The sequence below is a fragment of the Castor canadensis genome, chromosome 12, assembly GCF_047511655.1.
Source record: "Castor canadensis chromosome 12, mCasCan1.hap1v2, whole genome shotgun sequence".
NCBI lineage: Eukaryota > Metazoa > Chordata > Mammalia > Rodentia > Castoridae > Castor > Castor canadensis.
In genome coordinates this window covers 9264208-9279912 of record NC_133397.1, presented here as the reverse complement: position 1 = coordinate 9279912, position 15705 = coordinate 9264208, and the positions used below count along the sequence as shown (strand labels likewise).

General features: G+C 44.4%; 1 protein-coding gene across 8 annotated transcripts in view; it reads right to left on the bottom strand.

The window, feature by feature from the left end:
- Greb1 (growth regulating estrogen receptor binding 1) overlaps window positions 1–15705 on the bottom strand; it is a 137818-nt gene that overhangs the window by 61538 nt on the left and 60575 nt on the right. The window contains exon 1 of one of the 8 annotated variants that reach the window (XM_074049183.1): window positions 9508–9750. The exons of 6 other annotated variants lie outside the window; for them this stretch is intronic. The gene's annotated coding sequence lies outside the window, so the exon portion shown is untranslated. Of the gene's footprint in view, window positions 1–7173; window positions 7473–9507; window positions 9751–15705 lie in introns of those variants that run through there. One more of the 8 variants, XM_074049184.1, reaches the window with a different exon arrangement.

The window sequence follows — 15705 nt, the reverse complement described above, 5'->3', positions numbered from 1 at the left end:
CTGGCCCTGACCCTACCCACTCACCCGTCCAGTCCTGGCTATACTCCCATTGTGGTGACTCAGGCTGAGAATGACCTCCAAGATTAACCTCCGTGCCCTGACACAGTGCCTAAATCCCAAGGCCAGAACCTGCTCCTCCCACAGCTGGTGCCTGACAGAATTTGAAGCCCTGCCCAGCAGAGTCGAGACCAGTACATGAAATCTGGCCCAACCAAAGGGCTTTACTCCCTGGGCCTCATACTTCTCAGCTATAAAACAAGCTCTCAAAAGGACAGACTGTCATGGCGAGTTGAAGAGACAGTGTGAAAGTGCCCAGCATAGTACCCGGTAGTTAGTGCATGGTCATTAAATTCTAGCTAAATCTGAACTTTCACATGAATAGGTAAGAATTTCACATCGTAGTGGTGATCCATGCTACTTGGGAGGCAAGATCGGGAGGATCACAGTCCAGGCTGGCCCCATACAAAAAAGCATGAGGCCCTTATCAAAAAAATGGAAGGAAGGAAGGGAAGGAGGGAGGAGAGGGCAAGGGAGAGGAGGAAAGGGGAGGGAGGGAAGGAGGAGGAGGGAGGAGAGAGAGAGAGAGAGAGAGAAACAAAGAAAGGAACAAAGAAAGAAAGAAAGAGCGAGCTAGGATGTGGCTCAAGTGAGTGACTATCTAGCAAGTGTGAGGCCCTGAGTTCAAACTCCAGTATCACCACCAGAAAAATAATAATTTCAGATCCTAAATGACAAGTGACAAAAAGTGCAATAGCACATATGTGCTACAATGTTTAAGAGAAGGAAGAAGTCAGTGAGAATAGGGTGACTGAAGGAAGCTGCACTTAACATGGGCCAGTAGGGATGAACAGAATATTTTTAGCAAAACCTTTAGAAGTACATTTGAGAAAGGGATGGGAGAATGTGTAGCAGGGAAGTTCCAAGGGAACAGACACACTCCAGAAAAAGAAATGAGGTGTTTTATAAGATGGCACAGAGACAGAATAACAAAAACAAACCTTTTATTTATTTATTTATTTTATTTAGCAGCACTGGGGTTTGAACTCAAGGTCTTCACCTTCAGCCACTCCACCAGCTCTATTTTTGTGATGGGTTTTGTTGAGATAAGGTCTCCCAAACTATTTGCCTAGGCTGGCTTCAAACTGTGATCCTCCTGATCTCTGCCTCCTGAGTGGCTTACAGGCGTGAAACACCAGCACCCAGCAGGCACTGTTTTAATAGGCAAGATAGGCCTGCAGCTTCAGAACAAGAGGCTTATGGTGACAAAGTTACCTGACCAACTGTAGGTCAGGTAACTGAAAGGGACAGATGGAATCCACCTCTATTCCCTCCAACTGTAGGGAGCTGGTCAGACAGGGAGGGTAAACTGGAGGGAAGCTGTGGAGGCAGGAGGACAGCAGGCACTATTTCTGTTGGGCCTTTGATTTTTGCTTGTGCTTAAGAGTGAGGCACGAAAGGCTGCTCAAAACTCTGTTTCAGGGTTTTCACAGGTTGGCTGTTGGGCCTCACAGCCGCTGATCGAGACAGGCTTTTCCACCAAATTGTCCTCAAGTACGACTTTATATTCACTCAAATTCCAGAGCCTGCATTTCACCTCCACAGGTCATCTGACCCCAAAAGCACCTGCAGATGCCACCAAACAAGGCAGAAGGGCCCAGGTGGGTTTGGAGTCACCAAGTTAGCTGTGTCAACATGCTCTGCATAACTACACCATCCTCTCATCAACCAAAGCTTCAGGCTGAAGTTCAACGAGAACAGCTATGGGCAGAAGCTTCGAGGATGATTAGAACGAGTCCAGGTGGGAACATAGGAAGGAAGGAGGCTCCCGATGAAAGGGACAGATGGAATCCACCTCTATTCCCTCCAAAACTGCACTGAAGGACAGGAAGAAAATACTGGGTTTTTTTTTTTTTTTTTTTTTTGGCAGGGCTGGGGTTTGAGCTCAGGGCCTCACGCTTGCTAGGCAGCCACTCTACTACTTGAGCCACACCTCCAGCCCGAAAATACTGCAATACACAAGACAGAGACCTGAGAGAAAGCAGCAGGCGAGATGCGCCAGCAATATTCAGAAGATGCAAAGCAGAGAAGTGGAGTCAGACGCTGAAAGAGTGAAAACTAAACCCAGTCCTGAAGTGGGTGAGATGTCCTAAGAAATAATCCAATCCTAACCCACGGAAGCCAGGAAAGGCTTAGAAATTCAAGGCCATGGTTGGGGGTTGGGGGAGCAGGGCTGAGGACTGGAAGACCCTCCCCTCCCCTCTACAGCCCTTTGCCCTCTGCTGAAGCCTGGAGGTTTTCCCAGGATCAATAAAACCAAGAAGAATCTGGAGGCTGGCAAAGCTGACAACAGCTTTGAGGTGTGTGACTGAAAACAAGAATTAACTGAACATCTATGCACTGAATGGTGAAATTCCTCCTCCTGTTCCTTTTCCCACTTGGCTTTCCCCCAGACAGTCAGGCTTGAGGATGGTCATATATTGAGACGTGCATGTACCTCCAATGTGACAGATCCCCATTCTGTCACATTGCCAGGCCCCAGGCCACGGCTGTGCCCCCTCATGCGAGCTGCACTTTCAAGTCGTCCTCTATGCCTATGGATGTCCGAAGACCACAGCATCACAAAGGTTTTTGAGAAATTCTTTAATATATAAGATAGAGGTCAAAAGAAGCAAAGAGATAAAAGAAAGCGAACAAAACTGTGAAGGGAATAAATCCACTGTAATTAACGTTCTCAGAACAGTGGTGTACCCACAAAACAAGAACAGAGTGCTGTAATACACAAGCAGGAAACAAGAATGAATTCTTCCAAGCTGTTTAAGTACCAGAGTTTTAAGCTTTCATAGATGAGCTAAAGGGGAAAGCTGAAGATAAGGACATAAGGAAAAGAAAAGATAAGAAAATGTGCCTGACTTCATTACTGCATACTAGGACAACTATAGTCTTCAGTTGACTTTTTTTAAGTAGTTAATAATGTCATTTCCAGTTATATTATTTCCAAAAGAGAAAACAGTAGCTACTCTTGACACAATTACTCTGGAACATGTCATTAATGTGCCTCATAGTATTTGTACATTTAATCTTTCTCTTTTTATATTTTTCCTCTTTTTTTTTTTTTTTTTTTTTGGTGGTACTGGGGTTTGAACTCAGGGCCTACACCTTGAGCCACTCCACCAGCCCTTTTTTTGTGATGGGTTTTTTTGAGATAGGCTCTCTTGAACTATTTGCCCAGAGCTGGCTTCGAACCTTGATCCTTCCAATTTCTGCTTCCTAAGTAGCTAGGATTACATGTGTGAGCCACCAGCGCCTAGCTACATATTGTTCCTCTTAAAGAAGGGCAATTAAGATGCTGGCTGAGAAAGGTCCTAATAGACGCCACATACAAAAAGAAAATGTTTTTACATTTCCCTTTAATGTCTGTATTCTATCACCATATTAGGAAATAAGCTCTTTGAGATGGGGGGGGGGGAGAAGTTGAGGACCAATCCAGGAAACCTAACAGAAGCTCCAGGAAGCAAGAACCAAGAGAAAGAAAAAGGAAAAAATTAAACTCTCTAAAAAACAATATTGAAAACTTTTCAGAACAGAAAGATACAAATGTTTAGATTTAAAGGACCAGCCAAGTGTCCCACACAGCAAATGAACAAAGACACCAAGGCCCAGCACCACGACAGAATGATTTCTCAACAGCAATGCTGGACACTAGGAGACAATGAAACAACACCCCCAAAATCCGAAGAGAAAGTTATTTTCCTACCTAGAATTCTATACCCAGTCAAATCATAATGGAAAGAAGGCAGAGAATGAAACCATTTTCAGAGATGTAAGATCTTGGGATAGCATTGTGGGTCGAGTGTAAAGTGCCCACCTGGTAAGCACAAGGCTCTGAGTTCAAAGCCCCGTACCACCAAAAAAAGGAAAAGAAAGGAAATGTGTCTGGATGTGTGCACATGTATCAGCACATGTGTATTTGGTGTGACTGTGTGTTGGGTGGGTACGTGTGTTTGGGGGTGTTTTGGGGGTGTGTACTTGGTATAGGAGGAAAGATGTAAAACAAAGCTAAGTTCTCATATTGCACAGTAAGAATGAAAACATGGTGTAAAAACAAGTGAGAAACTGTAGCACAAGCTGTGATTTGAAAATAAAGCAGTAAAATCCAGAAAAGAAAAAAACTCCAGAGTTTAAAAAAACAGCTGCCTCCAGGGAGCAGGAACTGGGGTGTAGATAGATGGGAAGGAGGATGCTGGTTTCCTGGTTTTTCTGGGTTTTTTTGGCAGTGCTGGGCACGGAACCCAAGGCCCCACATGCATGCCAGGCAAGCACTCTAACCACTGAGCTATGTCCCCAGTCCTTTTTCTACCTTAAAGTTTGTAACAGTATTTAACTTTTTAGGCTGTGTATATATTTGTATTTGTTAACAATGGAAGGTTACATTTTTTTAAAAAATGAAATGCAGACATAAAGTTAGAATGACAGGCATTGTGCATAATCTCAGCAGAACAGCAACTGAGCATTATGGTAGCCCACAGCATCGGCTCCCAGTCCTCACCATGGCCCTGTCTGTCCCAGTATATATTTTATAATGTAAATAATACATAATAGATACCGTGGTCCATGCACACAAATTATAAATCAACAAACAAATATGCTGTATACATATATTATATAAATATAAATACATACACATATATATATTTAGAGAGAAAGACCCAAGTTTAAACAAAAGATAAGATAACCAATCTTTTTTCCTAACTAATATGTGCCCAGAAATGTTCCCCCAGCAGTCCTGTGACAGAAGTATTATCTTCCAATGAAGAGATAAAGTCGTGGGTTTAAAAGCATTTATTGTAATCACATTTTTATTATTTTCTTTAACAACAAAAGCCTCAAAGACATTTTAAGAAACAAGCAAATAATAGCTATTTGTCAAGGCTACTTGGTGATTTTCTTGGTGACATTTGTAATTTTATTCCATCTTCATCTCAGCCCCTGCAAATAGCAAGCAGCATGGTTCCCACTTCACAAAGGAGGAAATGGAGGCTAAGTGACATTAAGGGACTTGCCCACGGTTACAGTTTTATACCAAAAAAGTCTGATGGGGCCTTCAGAATGAGAACCTCTGGCCCATAAATCCACAAAGAAATGCTCAACACCCTTCAGCATAAAGGAAATGCAAATCAAAACTGCACCAAGATTCCCCAGCACCCCAGTCAGAAGGTAATCATCAAGAAGACAAACAACGAATATTGGGGTGAGGATCCCTTGTGCAAATCAATGCAGCACTAGGAAATCAGGATGGAGGTTCCTCTCCTGCTGTGCCACTCCTGGGCAGGTACTGAAGAAATGTGAGTCAGCATGCAACACAGACACCCACACAGCCATGTTTATAGCAGCTCTATTCACAATAGCCAACCATGGAGTCACCCTAGGTGCCCATCAATGGATGAAGGGATAAAAAAAAATGTGGTATATATACACAGTGAATATTATTCAGTCATAAAGAAGAATGAAATTATGTCATTTGCAGGAAAATGGGTGGGACCAGAAATCATCACGGTAAGTAAAATAAGCCAGACTGAGAAAGACAAACACCACGTGTTCTTTCTCATATGGAATCTAGACCTAAAAAAATAAAATAAGTGTAAAACAGGGAGACTACTATTTGGGGGTAAGAACCAGCTGGGGTGAGGAGGGTAAACGAAGAGAGTGAAGGGGGGGAAGACATAACGAAAGTACTTTATACACATGTGTGAAAATAGAATAATGAGGGTATATATGCATCGTAATTCATATATGGAAATACCACAAGGAAACCCATTTGTACAATTAGTATATGCTGAGAGAGAAGAGTTACATGTCCAACTGAAATCTGGGCCCACAATTATTTTCTGGTTTCTTTCTTTCTGAGCAGATTCTTGCCTCGCTTGTTTTTTGGTGGCACTGAGGTTTGAACTCAGGGCTCTATGCTTGCTAGACAGACACTCTACCACTTGAGTCTCTCTACCTTCTATCAATCAAGCAATGAGGCGCTGTTGTCCACCCCCAGAGCCTGAGCTGTCCACTGAGCTGTCCAGCTGGCTGGAGCTCACTTCCTAAGATAACGCTGGACTTGTGGACCCAGGGGTGTGGCACACTTGTCATTCTGTCCATGATAAACAAAGGCTCACCTTTCCCTCCCCGCACAGGTGTCAGAGTCAGGGTCTCCCCTCCCCCAGGCCCTCGGTTCTAGAGGGCTGGTAACACCATCCATCACGCACGTCTGGCACTGACTCAGGCCCACACACAGGGCCACTGAGGCCCACAGCGTGCAGAGCACACATGTCACTCTGCAGTTCCCAGTCACAGGGTCCATCCAGTTAGATCAAGACAAAGAGAGCCTCACAGGTCCCATCAAGTTATAAGACTATAATTCACTTTTCAGTATTGAGTTTCAAAAACATTTACTCTTGGGCCTAGTAAAGTGGCCACAACCTGTCTGCTATGGTGGTAAAAACATGTCCTTTGAAATAAAATCTCTAAGAGCTTATTCATGATTATGGGTTTTCAAGCTGTGTGCCTTGGGCAATTTACCTAACCTCTCTGAATCTCCATTTCCTCCTCTGTAACATGAGGATCATAATAACTACCTTAGGATTAAATGATAAACAATTTATAGCATATAGTAGATGTTAATAAGTTCTAATTTCCTCTCAAATCTTGAAAGTAACTGCACAGATGCTAACCTCAAACTTCTTTTTAATCTTGACTTAATTTGACTACTCATCATTGTACACTCAGTGAAATCCTCACACTTCTGACTTCAGTAGAAGTCAATTGCTCGATACTGTGCAATTTCTTATCTCTCCTCCTTTCCCCCTCCTCTCCCACTAAACTTGAGACTTCTTGCCAGCAGGGTCTAATCTGGCCACCTCTTTATGTCCCATGGTGCTAGGACACTGCAAGCTCAGAGGAGAGAGACAGCAAGGGAGAGGAGGGCTCAGTGCAAGGTCACAGTGAGGGCTGTGAGGCAAGTTTTCAGGTCTAGACCCCAGAGCTCACGTGCACTGAATGGGCATACTCAGAACTCAGAATTATAGTTTAAGTCCCAGGATGTCATCCTATTACAATCCAGAAATCCTATTAGCTAATGCCCCCCCTCCCCCCCCCCCACACACACATACACACACCTGAACTGACCTTATTGTTTTCTGCTCCAATCAAAGGCCAGGGAGCCTTCCTGGAACATCAAAGAACAAGGTGTTCGCTTCCAGTCATCCCTCCGGAGCACTGTGACGCTCAGCACCTGTTCTCCTTTCAACTGAATTGCTCCCTCCTCTCCCCTACCACAGGACTTTGTTTGACTCTCCACGTGGTCTTGGGTTTGTTCTCCCTGAGGCCACACTGTGTCTGTGGCTACCAGCTCCTTTAGGAATCACAGGGACCAAGCCACAAATCAATGACTTGCAGCCTGGTCTATTTCTGCACTTGTGAAAAGCAGAGAATTTTCCTCTTCCAGAATTGTGGTTTTGTCTGAAAGTCCAGAGTTTACAACATCTAAGCCAGGGGCATGGCAGAACTTTTCCACTCCCACTCAGAGCTAAGGGTGTACGTGGCCCTGCCCTGAAGCACAGCTTATACAGGTAGACAGTATAAGCACAGGACAGTGTGGTCACTGCCTTAGTGGGGGTAGGCAAGAAAGCAGCTTCAAGGGAAAGAAAGGCAGGAGCAGGAAATTCTATCTCAGGTCAATCTCGCGGGGAGCTCGGTCTGTACTGGTGGGAGTACAGGTCTGCAGCTGGAAAGAAGAAAGGGAATTCAGAGGAAAGGTGTGTACAGCACCCAGGCTGGACCCAGGTGACACCCCAACGTGCAACAGCTGGAAGGCATATGTGAGGAGCAAAGGCGACAGGCCACTTCAGGAGGAAGCCCTGCTCTGGCACTTAGAATTAACCCTGCGCAGCAGCAAAAGGTTTGAGCTAAGGGGACCTGGTTAGCACTGGATGGAGAGAAGGAGGAAAAATGCAGAGGACAGAGGAGGAGGAAGAAGAGAAGGAGGAGAAGGAGGAAGAGGGGAACAGGAGGAGGAGGAAGAAGAAGAGGAGGAGCAGTGGGAACTCTCTGGCTTCTAGCCATGGAGGTTGGTGGTATTCTCTCTGCAGTGCAGAAAATGAGAGAAGCAGCGAGAGGGCAGCACAAGTTAGTGCACAGCAGGCCCAGGGTTTGGAGCCATGTGTGCTGGCTCACAGAGGCCTACAGAGCCTCTTGCACAAGGCCCCCCCACTTATCCCTGCCAGCTGTTCCTTTGAGAAGTGACCATGGCAGGAACAAAGAGGCTGTGCTCTAGAGTTAGGTCCACAAGGGAGAAACCCTTCCTGCTGGCCTCCCTTCCTGTCCTCTCCTCCTGGCTGCATCCACCAGAACACAGAAAACACCTCCAATCTGAGCTCCATCATCTCCTGCAACACAGCCTCCCCCTAGAATCCCTGCCTGCCTGGGCCTTGGCCACATATGGAAGTGACAGATGTATCCCTAAGCCACCACAGGAAGATGGTCTTACCCAAAGGTGCACTAGGACACCTGAATCTTTGGTCACTTCTGATCCCTGCTCCCTCCTCTTCTAGCCTTCCTTACAACAAATTTTAATCAGAATTCATCCAGCACATAATAGGGTGACTTATTTCTGGTGAGTCCAATGTTTTGAAAAGTAGAGCAGAACAAAGCAATGGCCTGTGTGACTGCACTTTCACCCTCCCTCTGTCACTTCTAGCAAGCTTGAGTCTTTCCTTAGAGGACTAGGCATGGCTCCGATACCACAGCAATATATGATATGGCAATAAAGAGATTGAGCTGCAGAATGGCATCCTATAAACGTTTTGACAGCCCTCCTGGCAGGAAACAGGCATTCTTATGTAGATTTCTCTGATTTGCCCTGGAGGAACTCATAAACTCCACAGGTGCTATTCAGAGAAGAAAGGCTGGGCTGGGTAGGTGGCAAGTGGCCAACCTGTGGGTCTGCCCAGCCTGCAGCCTTAGTTCACAGTGCCCTGCTCAGATGTCTGTTCACAGAAGGTCATTGTGGTCCTTGGAGAAGGCTTTTGAGTGCTCTCGAACAGAACTGCAAAGCCAGCAGCTTCCCCCACTCCAGACACAGTGAGAACTGAAGAAGCATGAAGGACCCCCCAGAGCAAAGTCAGGGAAGAAGAAACTACAGGAAACTCTTCAGGACCAGCTGAGTCAGGTCCAAAACGCATTTCAAATCTCCCTAGCCTCTCCTCTGTCAAACCTGATGCGGCTTTTGTGACCACCTTGGGCAACACTAACTATAACCTCTTTGGACCGTTTCAACCCTAAAACGGACATTCATTAAGTGATCTTCCCTCCGTTCATTGCTCCCCACACCTTATTAAAGGCTAATGTTTTGTGGCAACTCTTCTTATGACAGACAGTGCTGTCTTAGCAATAAACAAAGGCAACAGAAACCTCTTCAACCCCCAAAGCAGACTTTCACTCCCAAAGTCAAATACACCATACCTTACAAAAAGCTGGTCATTTCAGGCAGCCCATAAAGCAAGTAGCCAAGAGCAGGCGAAGGCCAGCAAGGGCGGGAAGTACTCAGTGACTCCCACCTCCCCCAGCTGTGCCTTTGATCTGCAGCCAGGGGAGGTTACATCCGGAGCCAAGCTGACCCGACACCAGGGCTCCCAGGCCCTGCCCCGGAGGGAGAGGTAGTCAGGTCAGGCATGGAAGGCTGCAGCACTGGTATCTGCTCCCACAGCTACAACCACTCCCCCAAAACAGAAAAAAGAACTGAGCTGCATCTGCCCCGGCTTCTGCTGGGTCAGTGGCAAATGCCACAATGTCACGTCTTCTTAGAACTGAAGTGCTCGCTGGGTCAGAGTGCTTTCTAGAGGTACATACAGTCTAATCGCTAGCAGCTCAACGGATCCCTTTTCAACAACATGAAAGTTTTTGTACTTGGATTACAAAACCACGGACACTTGTGCAGAGAACAAAGAGGGGGGCAGCCAGGCAGTGCGGTTGGACTCCCAGGGGACCACAGGTACAGCACTGCCACAGGACGAGAAGTAAGCAGTGTCCCTTGAAGTCACCACCTCCCGAGCACATGGCACTCACCCCTACATGAAGCTCCTTGAGAATTACTGGGGCATATTTTAAACTCTTTCATATTTGGTTCTACTACTGTGGAAACCTTTGAAAAAGCACCAGCTCTGATCGAGAGGTTTCCTATTGAGAATGACTCCTGCGAACCCAGGACCCAGTTGAAAAAAAAGGGAAGATGTGGAATAATATACCTCTCACTCTCTGTGTGCAAAACACCTTTAACCTTGATTCGTATCTTCTTTCTAGGTCCCTTTATTTCTCTGCAAAGATGACTTGAATAGGATGCAGGGGTTTCAAGACTGCCTTTTGTGACAAAATCTAAAAAGTTGAATTATTTCTTCGTGGTGCCCTAGTCACCACAGCTGTTTCTGGGTGCAGTGCTCAGAAGCACAGAGTGGAAGGAAGAGCCTTACATGGGAGACATTTTTCCATCCAGGGCAGTGTCTCCCCCGAAGGGCTGCAACACGCCACACATTCACACAGCCACACTTCACCAGGAGGGAGGGGCAGCGCCCCCTGGTGGTTCCTCTTGACAGAGGATCTGGAGTCTGGAAACAGCCCTGGGGAGCACTGTGTTCATCCATGGCAAGTCAGATCCAAGGAGGAAGGAGGGGGAGAGAGATGGGCCACCATGCAGGGAACTGGGGACCTTCTGCCTCTCAGACACTAGTGGTAATGGGGGGAAACTGAGCTACAGAAATGCTCAAAAAGAAAGAATCCGACACAGTTTGCAATATCCACAGGCTTGAAAGCTAGGGACAGAAAGAATTGTAGATGTATTTAGGATCTAACATTCAGAAAGAAGAAGATTTCAAATTGTTACAGCTATACATGTATATTTTAATTTTTATATATTTTATATGTGCACATATAATATTTTGTCATATATTATAAAATGTAAATTCTAATAGACAAGAGTTTTTACAAGGACAGGCTCTGGGTCCAGGCTTGGTTTGGAATCCTGGCTTACTATATATTCAACCTTTATGTGCCTCAGTTTCTCCAATATGAAATGATTCATTTCTCAGACCTGTTATATAGATTAGGTGAGTTACTATGTATAGGGTACTTTCAGCAGTGCCTGGCACACACAAATATTTACTACACGTGACAGGACCATACTAACTACTGTCACTACTAAGTTTTTAGCCCGTAAAGAAATAAAATGCTTAGAAACTATCTACAGCAGTCACCTCTAAAGAATTCAAGGTTTTTTTATGCTTCTTTCTTCTTTGAGACAATTGACTAACCTTTTAAGCTGATGTAAGTTGAATCATGAAAGATCTTGCCCTCCTGAGGTCTGAGCCACAGGCCTCTTCACCTGCCAGTGTGCATTCTCGTTACTGTCAAAATGGACGTGATGATGCAAGCAGCACAGAGGGAGCAAGCTCACCCTATCAGTGCCAATGCTTAGCACTTCCAAACAAGTCTCAATGCCAGTATCTCTCCTTCCAGAAATCTCTTTTTTCTTCTCCTCCTTGTCAAATGCCATTCTGCCCCTGACAAAATCCTTTCCACATTGAACATGGCACCCATAGACATGGCCACTTGTGGTGAACACATATAAGATTGCTGTTGTATTGATGGATTGTATTGGGTTAAAAGTATGGAAAACTGTTGTAATAAGAATTATTAGCTAGTGTGTGTTAGGACTAAGAAACCAAGCCAGAGAATGACAGGCTGATATGCAAATGAGCCAACCCTAAGGTGGTGAGGCTGATAACACCAGTTATGAGGTCACCACCATGCATAAAAACCCAAGCCTCGCTACCACTCATTGCTCGCCTCCCAAATGCTGGAGACTGCACTGTCAGAGCTCATCCCAAAGCTCTGACACAGAGGCAGCTGCCGCTTGAGAGCACCGCCCCTTCTCCCAACAACAGGTGTCACCAGCAGATCACGAGATTGACCTGTAATTAAGATTGGCCACAAGGATTCCCCAGAGCTCAGCTGGACTCCCCTTATCGGCTGAGAAGACCTTGCATGGTGAGCGAGGCTTGGGGAAGCCCTGAGTAAACTCCTGGCTGGCTGGGGTAGCAGAGGACAGGGCGTTAGGATCCATGTGAGGGTGCCCTGTGGATTTGTTTGAATAAAATCCTGTTCTCTGAAGTAAGAGTCTCCTGAGTACTGCTTACCCCTACTCGATTGGTAATGAACCATAAGTGCTCGTGACACCCTACATTAGCACTTGAGGCAGGGATGACAACTTTGTTTTCTCTCTCTCTCTCTCTCTCTCTCTCTGTCTGACCACAAAGGCTAGAAGTGATGCCCTTAAAAAGGCAGGAAAGTTTGTTTCACCAAAAAAAAAAAAAAGTGTTATATAGACCATGGTAACAACCGTTAGCAAATAAACCTACTTTGGCTTCTATAAAACTTGTGCCTGGTACTACCACAGTTGTAGCCGCTGCCTGGGGGAGTCATATACTATGAATCCCCTCTGCCTGGAAGCAATTACCATGATGTGAACTCCTACTCATCCTTCAAGACCCAGGTCAAGCATCTTTTCTACTGCATGGTGGTACTGCTTCCTTCCCTGTACAGAACTGAGAGCTTCTCCCTTTGTGTCCCTACCGTGCTGTGTAGGCTACATTCACATTTTTCTCTCACAACAATCATTACAAGTGATTCATATGAGCAGTTCCAACCCAATGGAACCCGGAAGAGAACAGAGAACATGGATGTGTGCACCCAACACAAACCACTGTGCTTGGAAAGAGTTCGTTTGTGAAGCAGTGCTTAGCTTTTATACAGGAAAAAAGAAGAGAACAGAGCTCAGAACATCAAGAGGAAGATCAAGAACACTTCTGAGATCCAGCTCCAGGCAAAATATAAAAAGCCTGCAGACTTAGTGGGCAGAGCCAGGAAGATGAGAAGCTAAAACAAATAATGTCCTGGAGCTAATGTGACCTTTCTATGTACTGGTGAAAACCCAAACCCAAAGCTTCTCATCTAGTTAAGGATTTTCCTCAGTCCCTTTCCCATTGTTGTTCAGCTTTTAAAAAATTTATTTTCCTTTAGGAAAATTTCCAGAATTCTGTAGTTTGCATTTTTAAAACATTTTTATGATGAAATGCATCTTCAAATATCTTAAGCATTTTTGTTTGTTTGTTGCTTTTGTTTGGGTTTTTGTTTTTGTTTTTGTTTTTTGAGACAGGATCTGGCTACGTAGCCTAGGCTGGCTTAGTCCTCTCAGCCTCCTTCATCCCTTCTCTTGGTTTATCTGAGTCCAGAATATCAGAGCTAGAGATCACAAAGAACTCATTCAATCCATTTCAACCAACAGATGCTTTATTTACATTTTTATTTATTTATTATTATTAATCAAATGCCAGCCTCTGCATCATAGATAGGATGCATGAGAGAACTGGCCTTTCTTTCTAGAAATGCTGCCTAATGGAAGAGACTAACAAAACTCAGAACAAACTTCTAGCTCAACACCATACCTACCCATCTAGAGACCACCTTGAAAAAATAGCTTTTAAAAAGTAGTTTGTTTGTTTGAAAGGGAGGAGATGAGGCAGGCTAGAAATAAAGATTTGTGTTCTCCTAACATACAAGCCTTCTAAAAACCAAAGTTTTAGAAAACACTGTGTAAGTTGTCCTCCAAATTGAAACTGTTGGTGATGCTAGCTCCTTTGCAGGTTTGTGCACGTGGTCCTAATTATAATAAGGAAAATTTAATGATGTAATGTTGTCAATCATTATCCTAAAATGCTGTATACAATGGAAATACTATACTGTTCTGTCAATTGCTAAACTGTTCTTCAAAATATTAACTATGACTTTTTTTTTTTTTTTTTGGTCATTGAAGTTCTGCTTCTTCTGCAGCATTTGCAAACAAACCCATGGAAAGTACTTATCTGTCAACCATGCCAGGCATTTTAAAATACTGGCTTTGTTTTGTACTTTCCTTGTAAAACTTTGTAACTGTTGTCTGTTGACATCTGTTGCAGTATTTTTAAGATGTCAGGACATCATCTATAGGAAAGACAAATTAGTCTTAAAAAGGGACTCCAGGTAAGCTCAACCTAAGAGCCACTCCTTCTAAACCTCTTTGTGCTTAAATTTGGCCAAAGGGTTTTATTGACACTTACTCCTACCTGACCTCTCTGTTGTGTTACTTCTCCTCTGACTTGGGACCAGTTCAGACCACACTGGTGAAAGCTAATCCTGACAACGAGGGACCAAAACACCCAATTGGCAAAATCTTCAGAAACTACTGTTCAGAGAAAATTTGGGAAAGAACTGCTCAGAAAAGAGGGGACATTCTAAGAATCCAAAAGGAATGACTTATGCCAGACGTCTAAAAAAAAAAAAAAAAATAATAATAATAATAATAACCAAAGCCAATAGGTTTCAAGAAGGGGGTCTTATGCAAGTTTGGCTATCTGATATTATAGCCTTCCAGGCTTCTGACACAATGTAAGTTCATAACTTTGATCAAGGTCTTCTGCTTAAGCAGAGGCAATACAGTTATTTCTACTGCCTCCAGACGTGTCATTTTAATAGTTCATGCTCATGGAGTTATTTACCCCTTCGTGTATTCTGCTTTGTAATGGTGTTTAATTTCTGCTTAGAGACACCAGGAGTCTTCCTTCTATGTGGGACTAGTATTGATGTTTACCCTCTAATTGGACTGGCACCTGCATCCTGGTACACCTGGCCCCTAACGTAGATATTGCCCAAATAATCAGTCCTTAACTGCCTCACCTGCAGTAGCAGGCGGGACAAAAAAGGCCATTTAGTTCATTCCCCTCCTAACTGGGTTGGGGATAACAACAAAAATAGGTATCAGAGTAGGAGGACAGACCACTTCCCTTTCATATTACCAAAACTTATCTAAAGACTTTACTGACAGTCTAAAAATAATAACAGAAATCATGGTTACACTTCAGAGTCAGACAATCTGGCAGCTGTCACTCTTCAAAAGGGAATTGGATCTTCTGACAGCTGAAAAGGATGGACTTTGTCTTTTCTACCCAAGAGGTAGGGTGTTGTTTTTATGTAAATCAGTCGATCTTAGTCAGACAGCAAAAAATTAGCTAAAAGAGCTTCCCAAATACAACAACAATTATCCTAGTCCTGGGGATCATGGTTTAAAACTTGAAATTGGGCACCAGGCTGCTGCCTCTGGCAGGGTCCCTTCTGATGCTTCTGTTGGCACTTATGGTCAGGCCTTGCCTGCTGAACTTGTTAACCAGATTTATCTTTTCCAGAATGGAGGCCACTAAGACTCAAATCATGATGCAACAGGGCTATCAATCCCTGAAAATGAACAAGATCCCTACAAACAACCTTGGTCAGGCTGTATAAAGATTCAGACAACAGAAGGCATCTGATGACCAAAGTCCCAAGGAAAAGAGACAGGAGACAATTTCCCTGACGGGTAAGTTCTTCAGCCCCTTGCCACCTTTGAAGCAGATATTGGAGACACCCTTTCCCACTCAGAAACCTCTAAAAAGATTTTTTGAGATATCGTCTCTCAGGGGGAAGTTGAGGCAGACTAGCAATGCAGATTTTGGAGCTCTAGCTGGTGCCATGAAACTTTTCCCAGTGCATTTCATGCTGAACTCCTTATCTCAGCCCAACGCTACCCTTTGCAATTGT